Raw genomic sequence first — 13,949 nt, forward strand, 5'->3', positions numbered from 1 at the left:
TTGACCCTATAGTGATCTTTCCAGTGTTTTCCAGCCACCCTGTGAGTCAGACATCCTAGAAAATACCCTAGTGTCAAGCCAACTAGCCAGGGCACCCCAATACATACAATGCCCCTGTCCACATCTGACTCAATGCCAGCTCTCAAGCCTGTCCCACACTCAGGCTGGCATCCAGCTGTTGTGTACCTGTGTGAGCATTCCAGTGGGCCCCCATGAAGCCCCAGTTATCTCTCAGGACTGTCCACTGTCATACACAGCATGCTCTCTCTCTGTCTCTGTCTCTGTCTCTCTCTCCCCCCCTCCCACCTCTCTCTCAGTCTGTCAGTCTAAGCCAGTGTCTTGCAGCTGTGTGTAGTACAAGATCCATTGTTCAAGTCTGCCCTCAGAATCTGCTTGGCCTCACATCCCAGCCAAGTCTTGTGTGGCCTTGGGTGCCACTGCTGCCATCCTGCCCTCACCATCTGCTTTCTCCCCTTCCGAGCTCAGTACAGGTGTTACAGTATCATGGTGTTACTGTGCCTACAGAACCCTCGGGGCTCCTGGGCACAGTTTGCACCTGAGTGATGACCCATTCCCAGAGGGGGTCCTTTCTTGGAGGGGCAACCCTAACTCCAGTTTTTCCCATGTGAGGTGCAGGGCTAGGCCAGGCGCCTGCTGATTAACCCAACATGATTTCTCTGTGAACTGCTGGGAGATACCTGCAGGGTTTCCCTCCTTACTGGCTTGGCCCAGCCTCCAGACCACAGGTTCTTCAGGTTGTTTGTTTGTTTTGGGCCACACACAGCAGTGTTCAGGGATCACTTGTGGTCTGTTGCGGGGACCATCTGGGATGCTAGAGGATTGGACCTGCGTCAGATGGGTCTAAGGCAAATGCCTCCCTTTACTAAAATATCTCTTTGTCTTTAGATAAAAGGGGTGTTGCCCCAGAATGCTTTTCTTTTTTTAAACACCGTAGTTATAAAATTATTCATGATTGAGTCTAAGTCATACAGTGTCCACTGCCCTTCACCAGTGCACATTTCCCATCCCCAATATCTTCAGTTTCCCTCCCACCTCCCCCACTGCCTGCCCCTGGGATAGACACACACACGCACACACACACACTTTTATTTTTCCTTTACGACACTGTGGTTTGCAATATGGTCACTGAAGAAATACCGTGCATATCACTTTACCTCCTTTCAGCACTCAGTTCTTGTCCAGAGTGACACGTTTCAACTATTGCCGTCATTGGCATAGTGGACCCTTCTCTAACCTAACTGCACTGCTCCACTCTTGTGGCAAGCTTCCTCCCATGGACTGGTTGTCCCAGCCCTCATCTCTTAGTACACTTGAATACCTGCTGCCAAGGATTGAGAGATTTGGAGCTCAGGGCAGAGTGGGCTGACTGCCCGTGTCCAGAGGGCCGTGGGTAGAGGAGGTGCAAGTGACAAGAGTGTCCCTCTGAAGGCTGGGGAGGGACCAGCACAGGCCAAGTGCTGCCCCAAGAAATCTGAGCACCGCCAACATAACTGGAGCCCCAGTGGTCGCCAAACTCTCAAATGAGGATAAATCCTTTCAGTGGGGTGTTCTCTGGGTGGCGCTGGCCATCATGGGGAACACTTCATGAGAAACCCTTCAGGGGAGCACCTTATGGGGGAGCAATTCACGGAAGCACTTGATGGGGAGCACACTGCCACCTGCAGCTGATCCCTCTCACTTCCATATTCAGACATGCCCTGTCATTTTGTCCCCTTGAAATGCTTTCAGGCTGTGAAGGTTTGGCAGTGGGGTCAGTACAGCAATGATGCATGTCAAAGGCATCAGTATGATCACTATTGTAACTAAGTTATCTCAGCTATGAAAAAATTGCATTCAAGGAAACTGACGTTCTGTCACGTCGGACTTTAAGTAAGGTACCTTCTCAAATGTGTCTTCTCAGAAACAAAAGCTGCAGAAATATTGAAGGGCAACTTTCTCACTTTTTAACTGATCTCTAAAGAAGCTTAGACGGCAGTTAATATTGATATATTTTGGGGGAGGTCCCACTTTTTCTCCAGAAGCAGAAATAGCAGCCTAACCTCGGCAGATGGACCATTGCTTCTCACTATCAACTCTCGCTTACACAGGTATTGTGAGTGGCTCATTAACTCTCTCCGAGAGCAGTCATTTCACAGAGCACTGGCTCTTAATTAATAGCATATCCCTGGCATTATTTGTCATTTGGGGCCCTTAACAGATTGGGATCTTCTAGTTCTTTAAAGCTTGCTTCATGTTGCTATAGCTTAAAAGATATGTAGGGCTTTTGAAAAGACCTGAGTTTTAATTGGGTTGATTTTCAGATTCATTTCTCTAGCTGTTCTCCTGTTATCTCTCCCTGTTTGAGAGTGAAAGGCAAAAGTTGAAGCATTAAACACATTCAAAGATGTAAAGACCTGGTCTGGCCATCAGCAGGGGGAAGGCTCCTGCTTGTTGGTGAGTTTGCCTTCTGCAGGTCGTCCTCATGCCTCCATCTCTGCTGCTGGTACCAGGGCAGAACATTTGTGAAACACATTTCTCTGCTCTGTGAGTGCCAGTGCTGTCATTTGCCTGATCTTTTTATTTCTCAAACAGGTTATCCACTCCCTTTCTGTCTTTGATTGGAAGAATTTAGCATGTACCCTACTATTTAACAAGAAAAGGAAGGCTTTTAGGAAGACTAGAAGAGGCCCAACCTGGAGCACTAGTGAGTTGTACTCAAAGGGCACAAAGGAATATCCATGTGCCCAAGGAGAAATCTATCAGAATGCAGGAGGTTAGTCTAGACAATCTCGTTTCCAGCTCTAACTTTTCCTTTTAGCGCTTCAAGGAATGCATCTTCTGCAGCAATGTTGGCTCACAACACTGGCGGCAGCATTTACTCACATTCATCTCCTGCTTCAGTTCCCTCTTCTCAAGACATTCTTTTTTTTCTCAAGACATTCTTTCTGTCATCAAATCACAACAATCTTCTGTTTCAATTGTGCTCATCCTATCCATCCTTTCTACTGTCTATGACATTAAGAGGGGCCAGAGAGATAGCACAGCAGTAGAGCATTAGCTTTGCATGCAGCCAACCCGTGAGGGATCTGGTTCTATTCCTGTCATCCCATATGGTCCCCCAAGGCTGCCAGGAGCGATTTCTGAATACAGAGCCAGGTGTGACCCCTTGAGCACCACTAGTTGTGGCCCCAAAGCCAATCAATCAATCAATCAATAAAGTTTGAAAAATTTTTTTTATAAGAATAGTAAGTTCTGGGCCGGAGTGCAGCGGTAGGGCATTTGCCTTGCAAACGGCTGAACCAGGACAAACCTGGGTTCGATCCCCAGCGTCCCATTTGCTCCCCAGAATCAGGAGCAATTTCTGAGTGCATAGCCAGAAGTAATCCCTAAGCATCACCGAGTGTGGCCCAAAAACCAAAAAAAAAGTATAGTAAGTTCATAAAAAGTTATTATATTAGGGCCAGAACAATAGTACAGCAGGTAGAGCATTTGCATTGCATGTCTCAGGTTTGATCCCTGCCTCCCCATATGGTTGTCTGAGCCTTGCCAGGAGTGATTCCTGAGTGTAGAGTTAGAAGTAAACCCCAAACACAATGAGTATGGCTTAAAAACAAACAAATAAAAATTATTGTACTTCAGGAATTGGGTTATAACTGTATTTAAATTTCTGGTATTGATGTACAAAGTTACTGATCATCTCCTGCCCCCACCAAAATGCCCATGGTCCTGTAACCATCTATGACACTTCCAGTCCAACATTCCTACCCCTCACCACATCCCATTATCTGTTAATTGACACTTATGGTTTTGGTGTGTCTGGTTACCTTAGCACCAGAATTGTGCTCAAATCTCTCTCTTAAGTTCCCTTGTTACTTCCAGGAAAGCTGCTATTTCCCCAACCCCATCTGGACCTCTCAAATCTAGATTCTAGTTTCTGTACTCTAAGGCTCACTACTGTTTGGTATTGTCCATCCCTGTGAGTTGCTTTCTTCTACCGCAAGTGAGCATGGCCACTCTGCACTTGAAAGACTCAGGTTCTAATTGTCCTCTCTCCTGCTTACAAGCTGAGTCCACTTGTAGGCTCTACCACAGCCAGTCCTCTCTCCCTAGGAGAACAGATCTCAAATTTCTACCATTTAAGACTCTCAAAACAGCCAACTTTAATGAACAAGCCTGCCAAGATAAAGATCATGTTTTCAAACGCTCCATTAAACAACTTCCTCAATACTCCCTTATCTAGTATATTATGAAGGATAAAAGGAATGAAAATCAACACTAGTAAAAGGACATAGCCAGGGTACATGTCCGTGTGGTGTATATGTGGAAAGGATTCTGAAAAGACAGCTGGCAGACTGATAAGGCCTTTAGTCTGGTTCTGTCCCCAACTAACTGTGCCACCTTGGGCAAAATCAGTGAATCTTTCTGGACACATGCCTACATCTTAAAAACTCAGTTTGTGTAAAAGGACATCTCTATTTCTCCTGTTCTAAAATCCATGGCCCTGAGACTTCACTAGCAAGGGAAATCCCAGGAGGACTTAAGAGAATTAAAGAGTTTTCAAGTGCTGTGGGTATAACTCAGTAAGCCAACAGGCTGGAACTTGAGTCAACGGCCCCAAATCCAATTCCAGACTCAAGGATCTGGGGGTGGTGTAAAGTTCTTTGCTCATTTCCTCACATGTCATGGAAATGAAGTTTTTTTTTGATGTTTCTTTTGCAAAATAGACAGAAAATAATTAATTTACCGAAATGTGCACATCTTACGATTAAAGTCGCAAATGATGCCATGATTTAAACCAGTTTCAGACTAACATTCAGTGCCACTTGGTATCATGTCAAGTTTGATGAACTAGACAAGTTTGTTTGTTTGTTTTGGGGTCACATCCAACAATCTTAGGGGAAATTACTCCTGGCCCTGTGCTCAGAAATCATTCCTTGCAGGCTTGGGGGACAACACGGGATGCTGGGGATTGAACCCGGATTGGCTGTGGTTCAAGGCAAATACCTCCCCACAGTGCTGTCTGATCCTGGGCAGGGGACATTAGCTGAACCCAGCATGCCTGCACCTGGCAGCCAATGACTGTCTGAATTTAGGGAATGTACTGGCTCCCCTCTGGCTAGAGACAAAGGAAGTTTCCTTCCTCTGTGACCAAGAGGAGTCAGTCAGGTGCTCACCTCATTTTCCCTCATTCTACTGAAATGCAGCCCAAACACATACATCACATCGCTCTGGGGTACTTTAGAAAACAGTATCAATCTTTTTCTTTTCTCCTAAGATCTTCACACAGAATCAGATGACATTGATGAAAAACAGGGAACAGAACAAGATGATTTTCTGGAGCCGCCAAGGCACTTTCACCAACTTCTCCTGGCTCGTTAGCAGAACATACTTTCAAGCATCCTGTCAGAACCATCCCTCATCCTTTCCAAAGGAGCAGTCTGATCCCAAACGCCATCACCAAGACACGGGGGCACAACATACTCTCAGAGAAAACACATAAAATCCTCTCTGAGAAAACGGACACAGTGTATTAAGGCTGGATGTACTAAAAATTCCCCACAGGGTGTCTTCTCTGAGAAGACCCTGGGGTGCTGTGAGACCCATGAGGCCACCTCCTGAGGAGATGAACTTCTTCTGATCTTAGGCTGTGGCAGAACAGACAGCTGAAGTTAGGAGTAAGGACCTCCAAGAGTAAGGAGTCAAAGGTGTGGGGATTCACAAATATGCCTTTTGGGTCCTGAAGGTATGTTTGAGCCAGTTAAACATGTCAGGCACCCATATTACCTCTCAGTTTGATGATGATATTTACTGACATAGTTCCACAGTGTACTCATGAGCTCATGCTCATGGGATGCTCTCAGGAACTCAGGCCTAGGCAGGAAACTATAGCAGTGGGCAGCCCCGCAAACATGCCTCAAAGCTCATAAGAAGCATTGGGGCTCGAGTGATAGCACAGCAGGGAGGACATTTACTCTGCAGGCAGCCCACTCAATTTTGATCCCCAGCATATGGTCCCCCAAGCCTGTCAGGAATGATTTCTGAGGGTAGAGCCAGGAGTAACCCCTGAGCACCACTGTGTATGGCCCCAAGCCAAAAAGAAAATAAATAAAAAATAAGAAGCTAAGCTTCTTATTGTAAATACTGTGCAGCTGCAAGGAATGATGAAATCAGACAATTTTCTGTAACCTGATGGAACCAGAATATCTCATGTTGAGTGAAGTAATCCAGGAGAAGAAAGAAAAACACATGATGGCTTCACTTATCTGTGGAATATAGAATAATGGAATGAGGAAATGTAATGTAGTAAAGGGGGTTTGCCTAGATCACCAGTGACCACAGAACCCAGTAAAGAGAAAGACATAGAAAGAAAGAAATCAAGGTGGGAAGGAAGAAGACAAGAAAGGAAAGTATTGAGTGAACAGGGGTCAGGGGTTTGATTATATTTGGGATGTGGGGGAGTGGTCTAGCTCTTCCTCCAAAGCACAGACTTAACAACATTGAAAACAGAGATCAAAGCTGCTATCACTGAACTGTAATGTGCAGGAAGCGCGCATGCGTGTGTGTGTGTGTGTGTGTGTGTGTGTGTGTGTGTGTGTGTGTGTGTGTGCACATGTGTGGATAGGGGTTTGGATGATGGAGTATGGTGATGGGAGTTGACATTGGTGGTGGGATTGGCATTGAAATAGCATATGGCTAAAATTTAACAGTAAATAATTTTATAAATCATAGCTATTTACTTAAATTAAAAATATTATTTCTGAAGTTGGAGCTGATAGCACAGTGGTAGGGCATTTGCCTTGCACGTGGCCAACACAGGACTGACCCAGATTCGATATTCAGCATTCCATACGGTCCCCTGAGCCTAGGAGGAGCGATTTCTGAGCTCAGAGCCAGGAGGAACCCCTGGCGCTGCCACGTGTGGCCCCAAAACATATATATATATATACATATATATATATATATATATATATATATATATATATATATATATATATATATATATATATATATATCCTTTCTTTAAAAGCTGACCACTGTGAGAAGGGACTTGTACACATTTGTTGCTCCAATTTAGCTTGTTCCTGGTGCTCTTAGGCCGTGCAAACACAGCTCACAAATGTCATCGGAAATAACCAGTTATGTTCTTTTCTTTTCAGCAGCATGTTTTAATAAGTGTACTGGCTGTTCTTTTCAGAATTGCAATTCTTGTCACCCTGGGGTCGAGCTGTCTGGAGTGAACTCTTTGTATATGACTCAAAGCTGATTCCCTTTTCTAGAACTTCCATTAGCCTGCAACTGCTACACTGTACTTCTGAGATTAGGAGCAAATAACAGGGCTCCAACTTCTCCATGTAGGACCATGAGGGCCAGAGCTGGGACTGGGAACTCCTGGAACATTTTAGATCTGAAAACTGCCACTCCTGAGAGAGAGGGAAGGCTCATGCAGTCCTTTCCAGCAAACACAGCAATGGAGGCTTGCAAAGGAATGTTTTCTCCTCAAAGACAGTCCATTTCCTGGCTTAGTTCCTGACAAAATTGGAGAAAACTTGCTTCTGAGCTGGATGCTCTCAGCACTGGGTCTCTACTGCTGAATGAATTCAGGAATAGGATACCATGGGCATTTCTTTCTGAAAGTTCCATTAGGTGAACTGAGACTTGTCAGACAGGAACTAAACTAGGGGCATATTTGGCTCAGAAGTGTGATGTCAAATATTAATCATCTGTAAACTAGTCAGCTAGCTGCTTCTCCTGTTTGCCAACTCATGATTTGCTAATTTAACTGATAACTTTCTTTGGGTGGGGAGAGCCTGGTGACCATTCCTAACTAGACTGAAGCCAGTACAGCAGTATTAGGGGGCTCCAGAACATCCTGGTGGTGCTTGGGGGCCAGGAACCCCTTAGGCCAGGCAGGACCTTCGAGTTATCTCCTGGCCATACAGGCTTCCAGCTATAAACATATGTAGACTCCAGAAGGGTTATCCAGATAAGTAGGTAACAAGTCACTCTTTGAATCTCAGTCATGGTTTTTGCATTTTTTGTGGCCCTTGCTATGGGCTAGTGAATTGCTGAGAGGAGCCCTAATCAAGAGATTTGCTTTGAAGCTGAACTGTTAAGGTTAGAAGTGAGGGTAGGAGCAAATTCAGCACAGCCTGACAGTGTGGTAGAACAGAACTTGATTCCAAACTCTACTGTATTTCCTTGGGATTAAAAAAAATGACTCCTAGTTCTCATACTACTCCCACATTCTGATGCAACATCCTTGGGGTATAATCTGGGAATGTGGATTTGGAAAAGTTGCCCAGGAGATTCTGGTTTATGGTGAACTTTGGGGGACCTTGAGGGAACAGTCGTACTGGGCGGAATTGAAGAGCCAAATGTGTTGAAGAGTTCTGGGCCTTGGATCAAGAAATTCAGAGCTGAATTTCAGGCTATCAATTAATAAAAGGGGATGACAGCTGACACACAAGGAGACCTTAAAGTCACAGAAAATACTGAAGCCCTGATCAGAGGGGTTCTTCAATGATGGGGAAGCTTTACATGATGCTTTAAGTGTTTTATGTGTCTTATTCCTAGAGATTCACATAGAACTGGTACTGTTTGGATATATTCATACACACACACACACACACACATCCTTGCCATTTCTATAAATGGAATACAGACTAACAAAACCCCAAGGAAAATCAAACCAATACAGATGTCTTTACAAGCTACTAAAGAACAACAGGCTGCAATGGAATTGAAAGTACTTTGAGAAACTTTGTTTTATGAATAAAAATAAGATCATAAATATCTGACTCTGAGAATTTGAATGTTACCCACACACCAATTTTATGTATTAGGAAGTCTCATCCTGCTTTTCCTTCTTCACAACATTTCTCTGTGTGTTCTGAAATTATTCAAAGCAGAACCCCCAAAATGTAGGACCAAAAACTGCATCGTGCTAACTAACCCATAGTTCCCAGTGCCAGAAATCAAACTGTCTCTGAGCTTATCATCATCTGAAAGCTGTAACCTCGTCTGAACCATAACTCTCCCTCACCAGGAAGTTCTCATCCTGGCCTTTCAATTGTCACTTATTATTTGTGTGTTTGTTTTCAAATTCCCTTCCTTGCTGCACACCATGAAGAGGGTGTATCTGGGGCAAGATAGGCATATCTGTGGTGTGCTGGACAGTACAAAACCCTGTATGGGACTCATGAGTGGCACTGCCCAGTATCTGGAGCACTTGGTGGTTGTCAGAATGTTTGCAGGATTTGGAAATTCTACCTCAAACTCAACTCCAAGCTGTTGATCCTGGCTAAGGACATTCATGTAAAAACAATCCAGATATTCTGACTCACTTGGGGAATCTGGTGTTATTATTTTTTTTTTTTTTTTTGCCTTTTGATATTGAGACAGTGGAAACTTATCTGCCAATGACTTTGATTCATGGAGGCACTTGATCTTTTGTAGATTCATCCACTAATTATCAAAGATGAGGCCAGATGAGTTAGCACTCTCCAGAACATTTCTGGCATCATAAGCATCTTGTGATCTCTTTCACAGAGAGCCTCTATGTACATTTTGTTAGATTTACATTCAAATATTTATTTTTTAGAAGCCATTATAATTGGCATTGCTTTTTAATTTGACTTTTTCTTGTTATTGTACTCAATACAATTAAATTTTGTGTGTTGAACTTGCATCTTCTAATATAATATTGACATAATAGTTATGTATATTTGGTATATTTGGAACTCTAAGGGTCCTTTTGGAGGTATTTAGATTGAGACATTTTGGGAGTTGATTTGAGACACATTTTGGGAGATATTTTATATTTTGTGATTCTTTGGGGTAGAAAAACCATTGTTTCCAAAAGAGTCATTTTCATTTCTTCTTTTCCAATATGTAAATCTTCTATTTATTATTCTTGTTCTAATTATTATTCTTATTAGAAATTTTCCCCCTTCCCTCTCAGATTTTAGCAACAGAGTAGTAACAATTTGTGATTGTTCCTATATATTTTTGAGACTGTATAAGATTCATGTTAGTTCTTTCTTAAATATAATTTTCTAGTGGTAACCAGGGAGATAGCACAAAACTTAGACCAAATGCTATGCATGCAGTAAGTCAGAGTTTGATCTCTACAATCACATGGACCCCTGAGCACTGTTGGGAGTGACTCCAAGAACTGAGTCAGGATATGATTCAAAAACAAAGAAAAAATGCCTTAACATTTTCTTTGGGTGTGCTTTCAAAATAAATCACAAAATAAATATAATTATTTATAATGATATTTTAGGACTATTTAGTTTTGGGACTATTTAGATTAAAAGTTTCAATTTGGCTAAATTTTGGTAATTTATGGTTTTCGAGGTATTTACTTTCCTGTAAGTTATAAAATGTATGCATATTTGTTAATTATTTTATCTTTTGACATATTCAGAGTATGTAGTAATATCATATACATACATAGTCCAAGATATTACTTGGTTGTTCTCCTTTTCTTTTTTTGCTGTCTAGTTGTCAATGTTACAGTTATTTACTCATATCTTTATTATTTTCTTTCTGATGTTTACTCTAGGTTTTAATTTTATTCTTCTTAGTTTCTTGAAATAGGAATAGATAACTGAGGATTTTTTTCTTCTTTTGCTCACCGAGTGCTTACATTTCCATCTTGGTGCTACTTTAATTTTTCCTTACAAACTTTCATGTTATTTTCATTTTTCTGCCAATGCCACTCAGAATATTTTGATTTGTGATAGTATTCAATCTTCTTCCTTCTTTGTTCATATATAATCATGTAGAAATTACCAGGTGAGGTTTCAAGCCCCTAACGATGAAAGATGAGCAGTGTCATAATCAAAACTTGACTTACAGAAAAATAACTCAGGTGGCACCATCCCATCAGATGGAATAAATCGCTCAGGGTTAATTAGGGAAATCAGGTTTCTATAGAGGGAAGGAAAAGAAGTAGAGAAGGCTAAGGTGTGGCTCTGGGAACACAGAGAAATATAATTATGCAGGCATGTTTGTGGAGATGCAATGTAAGAGGGTGCTATGGAGCAAACAACTTGTGTTCTCGAGTCAAGCACAAAAAAAGGAGTCTGGATGACATCGATAAGGAAAGAGGGCAAATATGAGGGACAGTTGGGGTGGAATGGGGAAAATGGTGAAGAATCGTCGTCAATTCCAAAAAATGTTAAGATTTGGTGGCAGAAAAACTGGCTTGGAACATTGGGAAGACCTCAAAGTTCAGGATCTTGAGATCTTAATTTGAGCATCATTTGGACAGAGAGAAGAAAACTAAGGAGAAGGAAGAGTTTGCCATGAGAATGAGAAACAAAAGGAAAAGAAAGAGAGTCAAGAGTGAACTTTAATAAGGAAACGGGGAGGCTGCAGTAGGATGGCAGAGCAGGAAGGGAAGCGATGGGTTGAGGTATGGGTTGAGCGGATGGCAGGTGGCAAAGCTACCAAGGAAGTCAAAAGATTGCTGAAGGGCCATTGATTGGGCTGAATCCAAATCGGTTACAGTGGCAAGGCAATGCAGAAAATGGGCAAAGCTGTGACAGGAAGGTGGCCAGGAAGAGACTGAGCCAGAGTTAAAGGATGAGCAGAGAGGGTTAGTGTGCTGTGGCTGCAATGGCTCATGATGGAACCATTTGTTTTATTAAAAATACTGAACAAGAAAGTGCAGGTGGGAAGGACAATCAAGAAAAGAATGAAAAGGGCACAGAGAAGAAGCAGGGAGAAGCAAGAAGCCCCAAAAAGAGGGGAGAGATTTTCTTCTTGACAACAGGAGAGAAAGTGGGAAGGAAGAAGCTCGGGAAAATGGGAAGGCAAGAACAATGGAAGGTAAATGACTGCTGCAAAGGCACGGTATTCAGGATTTGGGTATTCTTCTTTTTCCAAGCAAGAAGCCTTTAAAATAAATGTGATTCAGTTTAGGGCTCCACATTTGATTCATCATCAAATCCAGCTACCATGAAACAGAATATCTGATGGAGCCCCAAGAATGTGCATTTTCAAGCCTCCTTTGTAATAGTTAGCTGAATTTGGTCCTTTCTGGACATAGTTTGTAACAGGCAACAAAAATGTGCCAAAACTGTGATAGTATTTTAAAAAAGATCCCAGGTGACTCGTTGCACATTCTGGTCAAGAATCCTCTGCAGGGCCCGGAGAGATAGCTCAGCGGCATTTGCCTTGCAAGCAGCCGATCCAGGACCAAAGGTGGTTGGTTCGAATCCCGGTGTCCCATATGGTCCCCTGTGCCTGCCAGGAGCTATTTCTGAGCAGACAGCCAGAAGTAACTCCTGAGCACCGCCGGGTGTGGCCCAAAAACCAAAAAAAAAAAAAAAAAAAAGAATCCTCTGCAGAGGAGGTGGGACTAGAAATGACAATGGTTGGAAAGGGCCTGTGACTATGTCACCTGACAGTTTCTCACGACTTGTTCTTTTTTTCTTTTTTCTTTTGTTTTTGGGCCATATCCAGCAGTGCCAGTGCTCAGGGGTTTCTCCTGGCTCTATGCTCAGAAATCACTCCTGGCAGGCTCAGGGGACCATATGGGATGCCAGAAATCGAACCCAGGTTCATTCTGGGTCAGCCACGTGCACAGCAAACAACCCATCACTGTGATATCGCTTCACAGGGTGCTATCACATGAACACTGACTTCTAACCTGGCTGTCACAGGGACATTTTGGTCCTCAGAGTGTTTCCAAAAGCCACCAGGATGCAGAAAGCCAGCTCTGGCTCTTGGAGAGAGAAACTGGCTCTGGAATATTTTTCCAAGCATTTTTTAAAGGAAAAACATACAGAATAACATCCCTTTTTTTCTGAATACACCATCAGATGCACCTAATGAAACAGTAAGAAGCAGAGTAGAGAGATGACAGTGAAAATATGAAGACTTGTAGTTTGCCAATGTTAAAAAAAACAACATGACGGATTCATAATTTGGTTGGAAAATTCCTTGCACCATTAGCCTCACTTTTCAAAAACAGCAGCAGCAGCAACACTATAGAATGACAGAAATTAGACTACGGAGCCTCATTCTCTGGCTCTGAGGAAACAGCAAACCTAGCCATTCAATGCCTCTCAAAGAAACAGAATTTTCTTTCATAGACAATAGAGCTGAGACCTGCTTTCTGCCCTGCACAGCCCAGCCTTGCATCTATTGGACTATTTCAGATCATGGCACAGGCAGAAACCACCAGTTCCTGTCCCCTTTCTAAGACAGTTGCGTTTCAGACATAGCTCAAGCAACAAAGGCCTGATTCCTCCCAATGCAACAACCCACCTCTGGAAACACAGAAGATAGAATTGGAACAAGAAGGAATCTTACCCTGATGAAGGCTGCCTCCAGCTGGGCTCACCGAGTCAAAAACGAGTAATCTCACTTGGAATAACATCCTAAAATTTCCAAGGGCTCTTTCTTCTCCTGCATTCACAGTTACAGGCTCATCACTGCATAAGTACCCCATGGGTCATGTCTCAGGATTAAGGCAAGAGGATTTTTTTTCATAGTAATTTGTTGGGTAAGAGATTAAAGAAAAAACATGCTGCCTCGGAGCTGTCAGTTATTATTTTTCAACTTAAAAAAAGACATCTTCATGCTTAAAGCAGAATTAAGTGATTTTTTTTTAAAACAAAAATGCTTCTATTTGATTGCTTTTTGAAAGTCAGCACAAGGTAGGCAAACAAAAGGTTAATCATGAAGTTTTCAATGCTGCATCTTAGGAGCAGAAACTGGGTAGACTTTTCCAGATGCTAAAACCATCTCATGAAAGAAATACAGTTCTCCTTGCAATTAACGGAGGAGTATGGTATTGTAATAAAGAGAAAAATGAAACCTCTTCAAATTTCAAATCTTTTCATTCCTGGATGAACTTCTGAATTCAGAAGTTAAGAGAATGCCTGCATTCCCCCCCACCCCCCACCCCCTGCAACCCACCCAGGTTCAGGCTA

General features: G+C 42.7%; 1 protein-coding gene across 1 annotated transcript in view; it reads right to left on the minus strand.

Annotated features, from left to right (window-relative positions):
* The window catches only part of AFF3 (ALF transcription elongation factor 3), a 478,778-nt gene that overhangs the window by 95,076 nt on the left and 369,753 nt on the right, over positions 1 to 13,949 (minus strand). The window lies entirely within an intron of this gene.

The sequence above is a fragment of the Suncus etruscus genome, chromosome 12 (assembly GCF_024139225.1).
Source record: "Suncus etruscus isolate mSunEtr1 chromosome 12, mSunEtr1.pri.cur, whole genome shotgun sequence".
Classification (NCBI taxonomy): Eukaryota; Metazoa; Chordata; class Mammalia; order Eulipotyphla; family Soricidae; genus Suncus; species Suncus etruscus.